Raw genomic sequence first — 17,675 nt, 5'->3', positions numbered from 1 at the left:
TTCTGCCCCTTTTCCCTTCATTGTATCCCAGTAATTACTGTACAATTAAAACAAGCAGAGCAGACTCAAGCAAACAACACTGAATAAAGAAAAGCTGCAACTACTTCAGACTGCTAAGTAATAAATAATGGATTAAATAACTAGAACACTTGGAAAAGAACAATGAAAATCAGGATAAAAATAATGTTAGAAAGCAAAAAAATAAAAAGACACTGTTAGCATATAGCTGCTTAGTACATTACAAATAAATATTAAACCTGACTCAAGTTTTTAAATTGACCACAAAACACAGAAACTGTGAAATAACAGCTCACTTTATTAGGCTAGGAGACCAATTAAAACCAGAAGTTGGTTGAGGCAGACACCTGCAGCCACCGGGGGTCCCCAGGTCCGACTCTGGGGAACACTGTATTGGACCCTACTGCAGGTCACATGACTTGTGTGGACACTTGTCAACCAACAGTCCTGGGGCCTCATGCATAACGCTGTGTGTAGAATTCACACTACAACATGACGTAAGCACAAAAACGGAAATGTGCTTACGCAAAAAAAAAATCCAGATGCATAAATCTGTGTGAACGTCAACTTCCACGTTCTTCCGCTCCATAAATCCCGGTCAACGTGAAAAGTGACACGTGCACACGCCTGCTGTCCCGCTCCAACTCCTCACCAGAATTACGCCTCTTTGAATTTGCAAATCAATAGAAATAGCCGGTAAGCTCAGCCTTCTCTGAAAAGACAATGGTAAAAGCACGAGGGAAAATAGAAGAATTTCAGCGAATACCAAGTGGAGGTGAGGAAAAACGTACTATTTGTTGGTTTAAACAGTGAAATAAACAACAAAAGGAAGTTGATCGAGTGACAAAGCATGTCGGAGAAACCCGAAAGCTCAAGTTCACAAAGTCGCACAGTGCCCGAAATAAAAAATAACTTGTCAGATATCAAAGTCGCCGTGAATAGGTGAGTCGTAGCCCACTGTCTGAGTGTCATATGAAAGCTTATTAGGGTACAGAGAAAAAAAAAAGGCACACAGTGGGGGAAAAAGCTCAAAATGTCAACTTTAATCTCAAAATTTAAACTTTAATCACGTAGTTTGTCATTAAAGTAGAACATCATAAACTTCATCTTAAAATCGTTTAATTTACCAGTTTCTCAATCCCATCGGAACTAAAGTAGCATGTTAAATGTTTTGTTTTGTATTTGATCTTCTAAGTGGGCTTTCTCTTCCTCTGACAGGACACAGAATCCATTACATTTGTAATATTACAGCTCTCTGAATAATTAAAATACTGAGATGTATACGTGATATCTTTTTCATGATGATAGGAATGAAAGCATGTTATTAAACATGGGAACACGGTGGCACAGTGATTGTTCATGTCTCACGCAAGATGCTTGCTGTGCGCGACCTTCAATGAAATACTTTATTGCAGCAGTACTGTCTCTTTCAAACGTACTAACCTCCAATTTCTGTCCTTACTTTTCTTTCTCCAAATACCCAATCGCCACACAATCATCTCTGTAATAGACGTTAAGCCATCTGTAAGCCTAGAATGCCGATACTTCAAAACTTTTAAGGAACATCGAAATATCTTCGTAGTACGTGTTTAATTATTCTATCCATCTGTCCTTCCAGTGTTGCGTCAGCACCAGCAAGAATACAGGGCGAGGCAGGAACAATCCATGAACGGAGTGCCAGCGGCTCCTTAGCTCAGGTTGTGCAATATTATAACTGTATCGCAAGTTTACACTGAGGTGATTGTACTTATAAGTAAACAGTTCTACAAGGAGCAGTTGATGGACTGATTGAGTGCGTTTAGAGTTCTTGGGATGAAACTGTTTCTGAACTGCGAGGTCCGTACAAGAAAGGCTCTGAAGTGTTTGTCATATAAGAACAGTTCAACAGACAGCATGGCTGAGGCAGCGTGTGCTTGATGCTGTATACCGATAATTCTCTACTGTAGATCTGTGATTCCCCACTCAGATACAGTGATATAAATGCTCCGAGTGGTGCAGTGAGAGTAATATGGAAAAAGATGTTCCGATGTGGCAACCCCTAATGGGAGCAGCTGAAAGAAGAAGAAGAAGGTGCAGTGAGAGTAACAACGCTAAAGCAGCTATGGTATTTAGAATAGTTTGGCCATTCCGTGGACCATTATATTGTTACAGGTTAATTACAATCAGATGCATTAAACTAATAAACAATATGCGGTTAATCTCAGTGTTTTTGATAAAGCCGTGTCAGGGATGTGGACCTAAAAAAGAAAGGATAACCACACAGGAGCAGTAGCACTGCTTTGACGCTGGGTGCCGCCAGTCTGCAAAGCCAAGCAGAGAACTTGCATACAACAGGGTATGAACTACCGTGGAAATGTGCGTGGCTTTACGCCAAGTTTAGGTTTTATACATCGTGATTTGAACGTGGAAACGTTCTTACACAACATTTTTGTACGTACGCACCATTTATACATGAGGCCCCAGGTCTCTTAGTAACTCTAATGCGACTTTGTCTTCCAAGGTATGACACGAGGGTGACAGATGCTGGCCTGGCCTTTTCATCACTCGTTGATCATATAGTGACTTCAACAAGGTGCACCTTTTTGCTATGTTTAACCACTTTACCCTATAATATTGGACCAGTGACTCCCAAAACTGGTCCTGGGGACCCACTGTGTCTACAGGTTTTTGTTTTAACCAGATTCAAAATCACTGATAAAAAGTGATCTTATTCTGCATTCAGAAAAGCACAGCAGTATGATGTTTACATTTTTTCTACAGCTTAAAATGCTTTATGCTCTTTTATCGTTTTTATTACTTTACCCTTTTATGGTGTACAGTGGAACCTCGGTTTGCGAGTAACTTGGTTTATGAGTGTTTTGCAAGACGAGCAAAAATTTTTAATAAATTTTCACTTGATAAATGAGCGAGGTCTTGCAGTACGAGTAGTTTGTCTGCGGAGTGTCATGTGATCACAACTGAGCTGACGGTTCTCACTCTCTCACTGCGGGATTGTGGGCAATCGTCTCCTATTCTCCGTCTGAGTCGGCGTGCCTCACTCATATAGTCAACATCCGTACAAGCGTATAGTGTTTACTACAGCATTAGCATTGTGACTGTGTGCGCGTGCGTGTGTGTGTGTGTGTGTGTGTGCGCGCACGAGTCCCCATCTCGCACCCTAAAACACGAAGCTGAGTCTCAGTACTTTAGCAACACAAGCTTTATTCAGCTTGAAACAGCAACAGCGCAGTTATTTATACACAGACACAGCAGTCAGGCAGGGCCCTGCACATTTATAATGTTCCTTGTATCACCCCTCGACGGCAGGCGCTTATAGCATGTCCGCGATCTTTTCGGATTCGCTTTTACGGAGAACTGCTACAGCGCTGGGAGACTGCGATTGCTTTGGGACGCTCTTCAGCGTGTCATCCCATTGGGTGCAATCCCACAAAAGTTTAGAAACTCACTCACACCAGCCATGATTCTTTTTAAAAGTAAAGTGCAAGTTAATTTGTTTTATGTATTTTTACTTTATATTTTGTATTATTCATTTTTATATAAATAGTTTTGGGTTGTGGAACAAATCATCTGAGTTTCTATTATTTCTTATGGGGAAATTCACTTTGATATACGAGTGCTTTGGACTATGAGCACGTTTCCGGAACGAATTATGCTCGCAAACCGAGGTTCCACTGTAGTTTTCTCCCTTCATTGTATCCCACTAATGACAATTAAAACAAGCAGAGCAGACACCCGGGCAGACAACACTGAATGATGAAAGGCTGCAACAACTTCAGCGTCAAACCCACTTAATTAGTGAAATCATAATCTTGTTCTAAAAAACTACATTACTCCTATGTAACTTTTTAATACATTTTCAAACTTAAACACACAAACTGTAAAATAACAGCCCCCTTAATTAGGCTAAGAGTCCAATTAAAACAAGAAGTTGTTTGAGACAGATACCTCCAGCCACCAGGGGTCTCCAGGTCTGACTCTGGGCAACAACAACAACATTTATTTCTATAGCACATTTTCATACAACGTAGCTCAAAGTACTTTACATGCTGAAGAAAAAAGACAAAATAAATAATTAAAATTAGGTAACACTATTAACATAGAATAAAAGTAAGGTCCGATGGCCAGGGTGGACAGAAAAAAACAAAAAAAAAAAAAAAAACTTGACGGCTGGAGAAAAAAAAAAAAATCTGCAGGGATTCCAGGCCACGAGACCACCCAGCCCCCTCTAAGTATTCTACCTAACATAACCACTGTATTGGACCCTATTGCAGGTCACAGGACTTGTGCGGACACTTGTCATCTGACGTTTCAGGACTCTCAGTAACTCTGATGCGACTTTGTCTTCCAAGGTGTGACATGAGGGTGACAGACGCTGGCCTGGCCTTTTCATCACTCGTTTTCCATACAGTGACTTTAACAAGGCGCACCTTTATGCTGTGTTTACCCACTTTACCTTATAATACTGGACCAGTGATTTCCAAACCTGCTCCTGGGGACCTACTGTGGCTACAGGGTTTTCACTGTAACCAGATTCATAATCTTCTTACAGTATATAACATGCTACCGTGGCTGTCTGTTTGTCTGTCCTAGGGTTTTAAATCACCTGTAGCCCGCAAACCGTTTTGAACTAGTCACCTGAAATTTGGTACACATATACTACGTGACGTCTACTATCCACTTCGGGGTGATGATTGACCTCTAAGGTTATCCCTCTTTTTATTTTTATTTTATTGTAGAATCAACTCTCTGCAGAGTACAGCAGGGCGGCCATGCGGTGCATGTGTATGGGCGCCGTTCTCATCCCTACCACCTTCACCGTCACTTCCTCTACCTCTTCATATCTTAAATCATTCTTGAGGCAGATTGAACATTTAGCTTAAGTGAAAAATTAAGAAAAATGTACTAAGTAATTGCAACACAAAAACTGACTTAATCAGTTTTAACGCGAAAAGATTCAGAAGAAAGAACAGAAGAAGCAGGCCGCTAGGGTGGAGAACAGAAGAGCTGCTCAGGAAGCAGCAAGCGCATCAACCTCTGAGCAAACACATGCTAGACGTACAGAGAAAGAAAGAGTATGAAAACTATAAGTGAAGTGTATTCACTGTACACCGTTACTGGTCACTAATAAGTAGAGAAAAGCCAAGCAAAATGACACCTTTTATTGGCTAACTAAAAAGATTACAATATGCAAGCTTTCGAGGCAGCTCAGACCCCTTCTTCTAAAAGGTGTCATTTTGCTTGGCTTTTCTCTACATTCATAATGGCTAACACGGTACAACACCCTGGTCACTAATAACAAATGCTGATCTTTTTTTCTCTTCTCTTATTCTACATTCAGAAAAGCACAGCAGTATGATATTTACATTTATATGACATTTACAAATAACTCAATTTTTTCCACAGCTTAAAATGCTTTATGCTCTTTTGTCATTTTTATTATTTTGACCTTTTATTGTGAAGTTTGCTCCCTCCATTGTATATCTCACTAATGACAATTAAAAACAAGCAGAGCAGTCACCCGGCCAAACAACAATGAATGATGAAAGGCTGCTGCGACTTCAGCGACATACCCACTTAATTAGTGAATGGATTAAATGATCAGAACAACTGGAAAGGCAGAATAAACATCTTGTTTTAAAAAACATTATTCCCATATAACTGCTTAATACATTTTAATAAAAATGTACCAAACTTAAAACACAGAAGCTGCGAAATAACTAGGCTAGGAGTCCAATTAAAAGTTGTTTGAGCCACATACCTGCAGCCACCGGCCGTCCCCAGGACCGACTCTGGGCACCGCTGTATTGGACCCTACTGCAGGTCACATGACTTGCGCAGGCACTTGTCATATGACATTCCAGGTCTCTCCGTACCTTTCATGCGACTTTTTCTCCCAAGGTGTGAATCGTGGGTGCCAGACGCTAGCCTGGCCTTGCTATCGTTGGCATTGCGCGCAGCGGACGTGTGGGCGGCCGGGATTCCGCTTAAGCTAAATCGTCCTGTCCACACCGCAGTTTCCCAGGAAGTAGGCGGCAGCCGAGCGTTCGGAGCCCTTGCTGTACAGTAAGTATTCGGTTCACTCTTTAACCTGCTGCCGGACAATCTCGAGCAAACCGAACGGAATGTCCGTCCTTCCTTCCTTCCATTACCGGGATCGCTACGACATGCCGAATAAAACACCCACACGCGCTTTTTGCTCGCGGGTGTTGCAGACGGGATTTCCTGGCTGACTGTACACATTTTTTAAAGCGAAAGAAAATGAAAAAGAACTGCATTTCGGCTGCCGAGTTATGGTGCTTCTTTTGTCTAACTTTCATCAGGTTTTAAATTTGCTAAGGCGACCCGATCGGTGAGTTCGGTGGCTACGAGTGTTTCAAAGTGAACAATTCACGCGTCGCTCAGCTCCTGTTGTCACATTCTGTGCACTCCCCGAATTGTGGAAACGTAAAACAAAAACTGCAACGGCAAACGCACGCAAAGAGTGAGAGAGTTCGCTATTACCGTAAGTCGTAATATACGCGCACAACAGATTAAAGGCGTTTTCACCCTCAGTTCATTTGGACCAGTAAGAGAATATAAAATGGTATGCGACTCATTCCCAGATTATTGTATTTCCTTCATTAAAAGCAGTCACACCATGGTAGATACTTTCTCATCAGAAGGATCTTCATAATCTTTAAACAGTGTTAACATATTGGAAAAAAGCTGTAATATTAATTTAATAAGGCTACTTATTAGCAGGGCCATCTAAACGCGTGGACACGCTAGGCAGGGGCCCATAATGCTGTTAAGTCGGCCCTGCTTATTAGTTAGTAAAACCAACCCACCGGTGATGTATCAATCAGTGATCAGCTCATCAAAGGGAAAACTCTTTCTATATGGACTTTTTCTTACAAGTTTTTGTAAATAACAAATTTAGAAAATTGTTGTTTACAATATTGCATAGATATTACCCGGTTAATAAAACACTCTGTAAGTTTCTTGATGTAAATGATTACATTTACATTACATTTATGAGGTTGACGCCTTTATCATTTACAACATTTTATGATACAATTGTTTTTCAGCTTGGAGCACAGGCAGGTCAAGTGACTTGCTCAGGGTCACGCAGTGTCCAAAGCCTTAGCCACTAGGTAGCTTGTGTGTTCTGTAAAGGGGCTACAGAGTCTACAGAGTCGGCTGCTCGTATAATTACTAAAACACCCTATTCTGATCACATTACACCCGTTATTCAGCAGCTTCATTGGCTGCCAATAAAGTTTAGGGTCAACTACAAAATTTTAGTCCTTACATATAAGGCCATTCATAATCTTGCCCCCACATATCTCTCACAGCTCCTACAAGTCACTAAACCCTCTCGTATGCTCAGATCCTCTTTTTCCATTAACTTAAATAATCCACCAGCACGTCTTGTTGCGATGGGATATCGCGCATTTAGCAGATCGGCACCTTCCTTATGGAACTCATTACCTGCTTATCTTAAGAATATGACTACCCTTCACCAATTTCAGGCTAATCTTAAAACTTATCTGTTCAAAATTGCTTATTCATTGTAACTGTTATTGCTGTTTTATCTGATGTTTTATTTGGATTTTAAATTGTCTAGTTATTGAATGTTTATTTTTTAACCTGATTGTACAGTGACCTTGAGTTTTTTGAAAGGCGCTTCAAATAAAATGTATTATTATTATTATTATTTAATTTTTTTAATTGTGTATTTGTCAGGTCCTTTTGTTTAGATCTTTTCATAGACTTGAAGAAAAGAATTGGTAGAGTTAGTGCAGGGAGGTATACTGTTTCATACCGAAAACCGTTTTTTATTTTTGTTATGATATGGATTTTTCTTATACTGCAACACCGGTTTAAATAGCCTAAAAGCAATGTTTGGAACGTGGCGCAGCGGGAAATGGTTTACAGGGGGACCTTTTTCACTGCTACACCGCTAAACATGCATGCAATGGAGTACATGCATTGGTTTGGTAGCAACTGGGCGACAGTCAACTCGGTGAAAAGACAACTCAGTAAAAGACAACCCGCCGAAAAGACAACTCGGCGAAAGACAATTTGGCAAAGAAACAACATTGCGAAATACAACTCGGTTCAAAGAGATTTTTAATTATATTTAAATGACAACGTAATTTAAAATGTTGAAAATAAATGTATGTAATTGAGGAACGAACTTTATTCTGCAGATGGAACAAACTCTATCTTACATTATCTTCTGCAACTAAAATTTCTAATCCTTTATATAAATTGTATTGATTGTAATCGTATGATAACGATATGTAGAATACAAAAGGTGACCTGCGAGTGTGGCTTAAGGAATATCTTTACTCTCAACATATTGGGCCTCTCATAAAGCAGGCGATTCTGTGGATTTTCCAGTGCCCTACGTTGTCATTTAAATATCATTAAAAAATCTCTTTGAACCTATTACATAACTGGTAAAGGATGTCCGCCGAGTTGTCTTTTCTCTGAGTTGTCTTCCGCCGAGTTGTCCTTTCGCCAAGTTGTCTGTCGCCCACTTGTGTTTTCGCCAAGTTGTCTGTCACCCAGTTGCCCCTGAACGACATGCGTTAGTGGAGGTATTGAGTGGTGAAAATGGACAGAAATCATTCCGAAACTGAAGCTGTAGCAAACGATAAAGTTGAACATGATGACACAGAAGAACTTTTTCCGAAAAAAGGAGCCGCGTCTGTTGTCTGGAGATACTTTGGTTTTAAAAGGTCAGATGTGGACCAAACAACTATCTACTGCAAATGCTGCCGAGCTAAAGTTATCGCCGGAGGTGGCAGCACAAGCAATTTGCTGCAATTCCTTAGCCGCAAACATGCTTTGGAGTACCATGAATGTATGGAACTAAGACTGGCACCCTCCCTGTCCTCAGGTTAAAATGAAAAAGCTAGAGGACACTCGAGTCAGACATCACTTGTAGATGCGTTTGCTAGAGGTACTGCCTACGACAACAAAAGCAATCGGTGGATCGAGATAACCAACGCCATTACATTCCATATAGCTAACATGTCAGTGGACAGAGACTGTAAACATTAACAGAAAGTGTAGTTGGTTTACAAAAAATATTTACTATTTATGCCTTTTCTAAGACATGTTAAGTGCAGTACAACTTTTGACAAGCACCTCTGGATATTTTACTAAGTCTAAATGCCTCTTTAGATGGTTGAAAACATGTTGTCAAAATTATAGTTTAAGTTGTTTGCAAACTTTGTTCTATATTTTGACTGCATCTGTCATGTAATGTGATTCCTTCTCTTCATTAGTTCCACTCCCTTGAAAACTATCAAATTATGGGGCCATGCAAACCTGTATTAATACTTGTGTGCACATTAAAATGTTTTTTTGTACAATGTATAATTCTCATGACAGTGGAATAAGTTATTCTTAGCCAGTCTACTGTAGTAATTGCAATGGAAAATGTGGTTAACATTTACTCATGAATGGGAAAAAATACAGTTGAATACTGTGAAACCGGTACAATTTTGAAAAATACCATGATATAAAGTTTTAGTCATACCGCCCTTGACCCGGAAGTGCTTCTCCTCTTCTGTTCACATGACTTGTCAGCACTTCCACGTCAGATGGAGAATTACATTTTTCTTCTGCCTGGAAGTACTTCTGTTCCTCCATCCCCGTGACTTGGGAGTACTTCCAGGCTTTACGGGAAACAAAAATCCCCTCGTCTCCTTGCAGCATCACTTGGTGGCCCCCAGGGTACCCAGCAGGGTTGTGAAGCCAAACTCCATCTTCCATGATGCCCTGCGGGAATCCAGGGCACTTCTAGGTTGCAGGGAAGACGCCATCTAGCGTCCTGTATGTGTCCGCCGGGATGAGCTGCCGGCCATCCATCACAGCCATTAAGAAGGCTAACAGAATGTCAGGTTATATAGCGCCTTGATGTGTGGAGTACAAGTCACAGGAGGTTCTGATAGATAGATAGATAGATAGATAGATAGATAGATAGATAGATAGATAGATAGATAGATAGATAGATAGATAGATAGATAGATAGATAGATACTTTATTAATCCCCATGGGAAATTCACAAAGGTTCTGCTCAACCTTTATAGCACACTGGTAAGGCCTCATCTGGAGTACTTGGTGTTTTGGTCTATAAGTTACAACAAAAAATTTTGTATCAACATTAGGAAGTTTTTCTTTACACAAAGAACGATAGACACTTGGAATAAGCTACCAAGTAGTGTGGTAGACAGTAAGGGCTCGTTTATACTTCATGCTCAGAACGCATACGCGCCCGCATCATGGCTGCCACACGTTATCAGCATTCATTTGATGCGTCCTCTGAGCAGGTCCTCAGAAATTAACGCAACGCGTGCGCGAGTTGCAGTACCAGCAAAAAGTCGGGGGGCGCAGTGTGCTAAAAGTTGGAATGTGACGTCAGAGTCTCTGTTTACTATCTACATGTGACAGAAAGCCTCTTTGCGGATCCTATGAGATCAGTGTGCACGCTTCAATGTTTGATAAATGGTTGGATGTAGTGAAGCAAAATGCCGACATACAGATGTATTCGTGGCACTTTTATATTCAAGCGTCGCATATTCCTGATCGTAATAACACGATACATTTTAAAAGTCTCACATACCGTCTTCTGTGCCATCTTTTTTTCTAGGGCTTCCTCTGGTCCTGACAGCAGCGGATCGCCAGCAATAGATCACCACACAGAACACATTAAATGTATGATATTCCTACTCTCTGCACATTTAGAATCCTTAGATTTATACTTGATATCACTTTCATGATGAAAAGCATTAAAGTATGTATATTACATTTTACAGATAAATCGGTAATTTCATTTAAATAATGAATACTGTTAATAATTACACACATGGGGTGACACGGTGGTGGAGCGGTAGCTCTGCTGTCTTGCAGGGAGTCATGTCGCTGATATTCCCTGCCTGGAGTTTACATGTTTTCCTGCTGGGTTTCCTCAGTGTGCTCCAGTTTCCTTCCAAAGATATGCATTTTTGGGGATTTGGTGCCGCTAAAATGCCGCTAGTGTATGTGTGTGCTTGTATTCACCTTGCGATGAGCTGAGACCTCGTCCAGGGATTGTTTCTCACTCGTGCCCAATGCTTGCTGGAATGGACACATCCCTGGATTTAATCAATAAACATAATTTTCAGAGATATTGTGGTAAGATGTCATTGGTATTTAATGGGTGTTCTAGGCAGTTCACAACACAGAGAAGCTAAACATGTTCTCACCGTGATAATATCTCGCACTGCTACCTGGCAGATTCCTTCAGATTTACATAAAGTACCCGCGTAAGTACAGTATAAACACTACAACGCTTGCATAGCAGGAGCGTACGCTGCAGCATGCGTCGCATCGCGTGAAGTATAAATCCGGCCTTAGTCTTTAGGGACTTTCAAAACTCGACTTGATTTTTTTTTTTGGAAGAAATAAGTAGATAGGACTGGCGAGCTTTGTGGACTGAATGGCCTGTTCTCGTCTAGAGGGTCCTAATTTTCTAATTGAGAACTCTACCAAGACAAAGCAGTCCCACACAAAGCCTACCCTTTTAATTAGCTTGTTAATTCGGTGGATTTCTCTTGATGTGATGTTTCTAGTTCAGTACATCACAGCATACAAAATCTCACTGGCCATTACAGAGTTGTAGAAGATGTGAAGGATGTCACTACTCACATTAAAGGAACGCAGTCTCCTAAGGAAAAAAAGAGGCAGCTCTGCCCTGTCTTCTTTAATTCCTCTGTGTCCCGAGAACAGTCCAACCTGTCATTGATGTGGACTCCCAAGTACACTCGTAGGAGTGGACCACCTTTTCATTCACTCCCTGAATAGTGACTGGACATAGCAGCTCTTTGGTGTGGCAAAAGTCAACAAGCAGTTAGTTCCTTGGTTTTGTTAATGATAATAAGTTGCAGACAATTCTCCCTGCACCAAGGAACAAATTTCTCCCCCTGACTCCTCTCTTTTGTCTCACACCCCTTATCAATACACCCCATAAATGCAGACTCATCTGAGAATTTCTGCAAGTGACATGACCTGCTGTTATATTTATAGTCAGACGGGTACAGAGTGAAGTGTAATGGAGACAGGCCTGTTCCTTGTGGTGCTCCAGTGTTGATCACACAGTCCTTGAGTTTCATAAACTGCAGTCTGTCTGACAGATTGTCCATTATCCCGGACACCACAGGCTCATCCACGTGCACGTCTCTGAGTTTACCCCTTAAACAGGGATGGCTGGACGGTGTTGAATGTGCCGGAGAAATCAAAAAACATAATCCTCACAGTGCTGCCAGCTTTGTCCAGGTGAGAATACATTTTGTGGAGCAGACAGATAATCGCATCCTCCACTCCATTCTTTGTCTGATAGGCAAACTGCAGTGGGTCCAGGTGGTCTACTGCAAAAGTACTCATATAGTCCAGGACTAGTCTCTCAAAGGTCTTCATGATGTGAGATGCCAGTGCCATTGGTCCTGTAGTCATTAGGTGAAGAGACATCAGGCAGTGTGGCATTGTGATTAAGGCTTTGGACTTCAAAGTCTGAGGTTGTGGGTTTAAATCCTGCTGCTGACACTGTGTGGCTATGAGCAAGTCTATGATCTAAATAGAAATAAAAGCAACAAAAAAATGCAAACATATGTACAGTGATCCCTCCTCGATCGCGGGGGTTGCGTTCCAGAATCCCGCCGTGAAAGGTGAAAATATGTTTATATGGTTATTTTTATATATTTTAAGCCCTTATAAACTCTCCCACACTCTTATAAACATTTCCCACACAGTTATACAGCATAAACCTTTTATATTCTCTTAGATATTAGGTAAGATTCGTTGTAATTATGTATGTTTATATACTACACACAAACATACGTATCGTTTTATTTAATACGTAATGATGCCATAATGGCATCCTACAGCGGCGTAGCTGTTCCCTTCCTTCAACATATCCAAAACTTTTACATTTTCGGCAATCGTTAGCATCATCCATTGGTGCTTGGGCACGGCTCTGGAAGCAGTAGCAAGAGCAGATCGTTTTGGAGACATAACGAAGGGCTTGACTATGCACAAAGATAAACACAAAAGAGCACAAAAGTTAACTCTTTACACAGCGAAATATGTTGATGATGAATGAGTGAGACGAGATGCTGTCTAACGGAAAGCTGCACTCCGTCGCTGAGCCAATCAGCACCCAGGAACTTAACCACGTGCTCTGATTGGGTAGCTTCTCAGCCATCCGCCAATAGCGTCCCTTGTATGAAATCAACTGGGCAAACCAACTGAGAAAGCATGTACCAGAAATAAAAAGACCCATTGTCTACAGAAATCTGCGAACACTCTAGAGGAACCCTCAAATACCGTAATTCTGCAATTAATGAAGAATTCTTCTCGTCAATTGATCAGCATCAGAAAGATCAGCATCAGAGTGGTAAATAATTACTGAAATTTTATAGAATAGTTTGGGTAACTTGGCACAAAGCCTACTGACGCTCACATCTAAATTTTTGTTTTTGTCAATTTTTCCAAGGGCAGTTTTGAGGAGGCACACGAAACTCAGTAGCATAGCTGAATTCAAAGTATAGTATGCAGCTGTATAGTTAAACAATGACTGTGGCAGTTGTGGTTGCCATTAATGAACCTATTTAGCACCAATTTAAAAGGATGATCAAGTTCAATCAAATAACTAAAATGTTGAAATTATATTCTACATCATTTACCCAGCAAAATGAATGGACATTAGCCAGGTTTCCATCCAAGGAGTTTTTGCGAAAAAATATTTAGTGCTTCAAATTTTTTACCGATATAGCTGATGGAAATGCTAATTATCGATGAAATGTTGTACATGTCGACATAATATTTTTCCGTTTAACTTTAGCGCATAAATTCCATGTCGATACTTCAGATGTCGCAAAAACTACATTGGAAACAGTTTTTGTCGGAAAAAAGGGCTTTAACGCAAATAAATGTGTCACATTTTCATCACGTGCAATCAAAACGAGAATGGCGGAGCGGCTCGCATGGTCTGATGAAGAGAGTTTTTTTTTTTGATTAAACGTCGTTATTTTGTATTAATTCAAATTTCAGTTTTAATTAAAAACCTTAAGGGAAGCAGGTTAATTCAGTTGTTATCGCACTGTGAAGGGATGTTGAAAGGTAGGCTCACCTGTACAGATCCGATGCTGCAAACACAGCTGCATCATGGGCACTTCCAGGAGTGCCAACGCAAATGTCTCGTATCATGCACCTGTCATCAACAAGGGCCTGGAGAACAATAGATGGCCACCCTTTGCGATTAATGTAATCGCGGTAGCCTTCCGTCGGGGGAAGAATAGGCACATGCGTGCCATCCAGCGCACCGTAAATCTGTGGCACAAGATGCACCAAGGAATTGCGGTATGCAATTTCATTGGCCTCCGCTACAGTTGGAAGTCTGATATAACGCCGCATTAATTTTTCTTTAATAGCGGTGCACACAGCATATACACATCGATGGACGGTAGTTTTACTAACCACGAAAGTTTCTCCAACTACTCTATACTCGGCACAGGTTGCCAGCTTGTAAAGAGCGATGGCAATCCGCTTTTGGGTTGGAACCGGTGGTCGGTGGCAACCTGTGATGGGCGCAACATCAGGACTGATGAATCCACACAACATGTCAAACGTCGGCCGTGTCATTCTAAAATGTTGCAGCCAGAGATTTTCTGTTAAGTGTCTCTCCACCACCTCCTCCCAGAAGGTCTTATTCCGTCGTCTCTCCCATACCCGTGGGTTTCGTCGCACTGGGGTACTTTCTTCGAGCTCTAGGGCTATTCAGACAAGCAACTGCTTCATTCTGCTGTCGTCTTCGGATATTATGTACAATTCCAATTATTTGTGAAACTGAAATAACAGTAAGCTGGCAAATTTCAAAAAACTGTCTGAATAATCTCTCCATTTCTTTGTTTAGTGGAGGGGGTGTAACGTGGAAAACAAAAGGTAGATAATTTGCGACATACACAAAATTATGTATGGAAACGGCTCAAGGGCAGATTTTTTTTGCGATACAACAAAAGTTATGCAACAGTTCGTTTTGGGGGGGGATGACGTCATCACGCACACCATTTTATCGATAAAAAGCCAGTTTGATGGAAACAGGCTGGAGACAGCAAATTTCGCACATTTTTTTTACGTATATTCTGTTTGTCGATAACAAAACGTCGCAAAAAACTGGATGGAAACTTAGCTATTGTCGCTTAAATTCAGCAAAATAAATGAACATTGTTGCTTAAATTCAAATGAACATCAGATAAAGCAATGTTACTGAACTGTAGATTTAATTGTGAATGCTAAATTAAAATATTCAGGGGTATTCAACAAACCAAATTTAATTTCATATATATTTCATTTATATCACACTGAAGCACATTACAATTTTCCACCGAATCAGCACTCACCTCCTGCTCGTGTATTTCTGCTTAGATAGATTTTTTGGTGGATGGATTTGAAAGGTGCTATATGATAGACTGATATGAAAGGTAATATATAATAGATAGACTGATTATACTTTGTTTGTCCTTTGGGGGAAATTTGCCTTTTTACAGAAGCTCAATAGAGACAGTTCCTGCCTTACACCCAATACTGCCAGGTTTAGCATCCGCTCCCTGTGACCCAGATCTAGATTAACTCCTTCAGGGCTGATGTCGACTTTTGTCAAAAGGAGAAGTTGACGATGGTAATTAATTGTAAAGTGTGACAGGTACCAACCGTTATGTTTTAGTTGGACTCTAGTTGTTAGAAGGAAAGTTAGCTTCATTGGTTTGACCGAGATTTCCTGCGCTCGTGTGACTAGTAAGGTGCAAACAAGAGCAAAAAGGGCACTGACATAATGGCGAGAGATCAAAACGAATGCGCAAAGCACAATACTCCGCAGACTACATTTTGCCTGTTATCTCTGAACTGGACTATGACTTGCTGGACTCCGATTTTGATACAAGTGCTAGAAAATGAATGTGAAGTTCCAGCTTCAGCTGATCGGTCCCCAGCTAGTCGTGGTACTGACAATGTTCACCAGGAGGACTGCCACTTAACAGTGATAAGAGGTAGAAACGACATTGCAATGCACTGCGACCGTGATCGCTGCTATTGCCGCCCCAGCCACGTGAAGACAGCCTGGCAGCAAACCTGCCGCCCATTCTTGTCAAACTGGTAGCCGCAGAATGTAGCAACAGACGTTTTATGTTGATTTTTGTGTGAAACCATTGCTTTTCAGAAACTATGATTTTTGGAAATTTCAGGGAATCAGGTGGCATAGTGACACAGCGGCTAGTGCTGCCAGCGATTTTCAGAGTCCTGGGTTTAAACTGTGGCCTGGTAACTCTATGTGTGGAATTTGCATGTTCCCCCTATGTTTGCTTGTGTTTCCTTGAAACACTACTCTATCTATCTATCTATCTATCTATCTATCTATCTATCTATCTATCTATCTATCTATCTATCTATCTATCTATCTATCTATCTATCTATCTATCTATCTATCTATCTATCTATCTATCTATCTATCTATCTATCTATCTATCTATTATATAGTGCCTTTCACATCTATCTATCTGTTTTATAGTGCCTTTCGCATCTATCTATCTATTTTCTCTTATCCCAAAGCTCAGCAGGCTAGGTCAATTGCTGATTGTAAACTGGCCCTGTATGCGTGAGTGTGTGAGTGAGTGAATGTGCCTTCTCATGGCCTGGTATCTCATCTCATCTTGCCTAGAACTCTGTGCTGTCAGGCCAGGTTACAAGTCCTCAATCGATGGATAAATGATGCAATACCTCACTATTACAATCACTTGCTGCTTTTGCTTCTAATGCTTGTGTGAAGAGCACGTTGTCAAACCTACCCAACCTGTTATCTTCTAACAGAAGAATTTGACAGAAAAATGTTATGGCAATGAGGAATTGCCTTACAGACAGAGCAGAGTTGGCACTCTAAAGCCCTTCAAACGTTGAAAAAAGAAGCAGGAAGTACTTTGGTATGCTAATGGGCAACCATTCTTGCCATAAGGTTTTTTCTCGGGGATCTGTCCTGATAGACCATGATTCCTAGTGAAGTGCAGACAACAGTTCTGGGGTTTAAGGTTGGTAGGTACTCAGACTGAGAAAGCAAGCCAATGGAGGACCTTAAGAAGCCTGGCACGTGCCAGCAAAAGCTGTCTTTTCTACCAGTGCCATCTTTGCATTTAGTGGAGCACTGTCCTGCTGTCTCCACCAGCAGATGGTGATGTTGTGCCAAAAATAAAGTAACTTAAAAGATATGTTTGGTCAAAAGTCAAAATTATATGCCATGCTTGTAAAGAAATAGGCATTTTACATGTTTTCTAAAGTTGTGTTTTTTGTAAATGCATTGCCTGTCCTGGCATTTTATAATGGAACGTATAAGGCACAGGGTGCCACCAGAAAAGAAAAGCCTAAGAACGTACTGAATTTGTCCATTTTCCAAGCCAAGAAAGTTATTGAGCATTGATCCATGTCCTGGGATTACATACACATTGTAAAAGAACTTATACTGTACATGTTGTTTACAAACAAAAAACAGCAATATTAATGAGATTCAACCATGTTTTAAAGAAGACCAGCTGTGAACGTTACCTCAGTGCTTGTCTTTCTGGGCAACAACCTTTCACCCC

The 17,675-nt window shown here is 40.8% G+C and overlaps 1 protein-coding gene and 1 long non-coding RNA gene across 3 annotated transcripts in view; both read left to right on the top strand.

Moving 5' to 3' along the window:
* Positions 1 to 17,675, top strand: part of LOC127526771 (uncharacterized) — a 266,618-nt gene that overhangs the window by 4,064 nt on the left and 244,879 nt on the right. The window lies entirely within an intron of this gene.
* Positions 1 to 17,675, top strand: part of slc22a18 (solute carrier family 22 member 18) — a 266,376-nt gene that overhangs the window by 8,348 nt on the left and 240,353 nt on the right. The window contains exon 1 of one of the 2 annotated variants that reach the window (XM_028825836.2): positions 5,916 to 6,081. The exons of the other annotated variant lie outside the window; for it this stretch is intronic. The gene's annotated coding sequence lies outside the window, so the exon portion shown is untranslated. Of the gene's footprint in view, positions 1 to 5,915; positions 6,082 to 17,675 lie in introns of those variants that run through there. 2 annotated transcript variants of the gene reach the window in all.

Source organism: Erpetoichthys calabaricus, chromosome 2, assembly GCF_900747795.2.
Source record: "Erpetoichthys calabaricus chromosome 2, fErpCal1.3, whole genome shotgun sequence".
NCBI classification, from domain to species: domain Eukaryota; kingdom Metazoa; phylum Chordata; class Cladistia; order Polypteriformes; family Polypteridae; genus Erpetoichthys; species Erpetoichthys calabaricus.
Note: the sequence above shows the minus strand (reverse complement) of the source record. Positions and strands in the feature narration are given on the sequence as shown.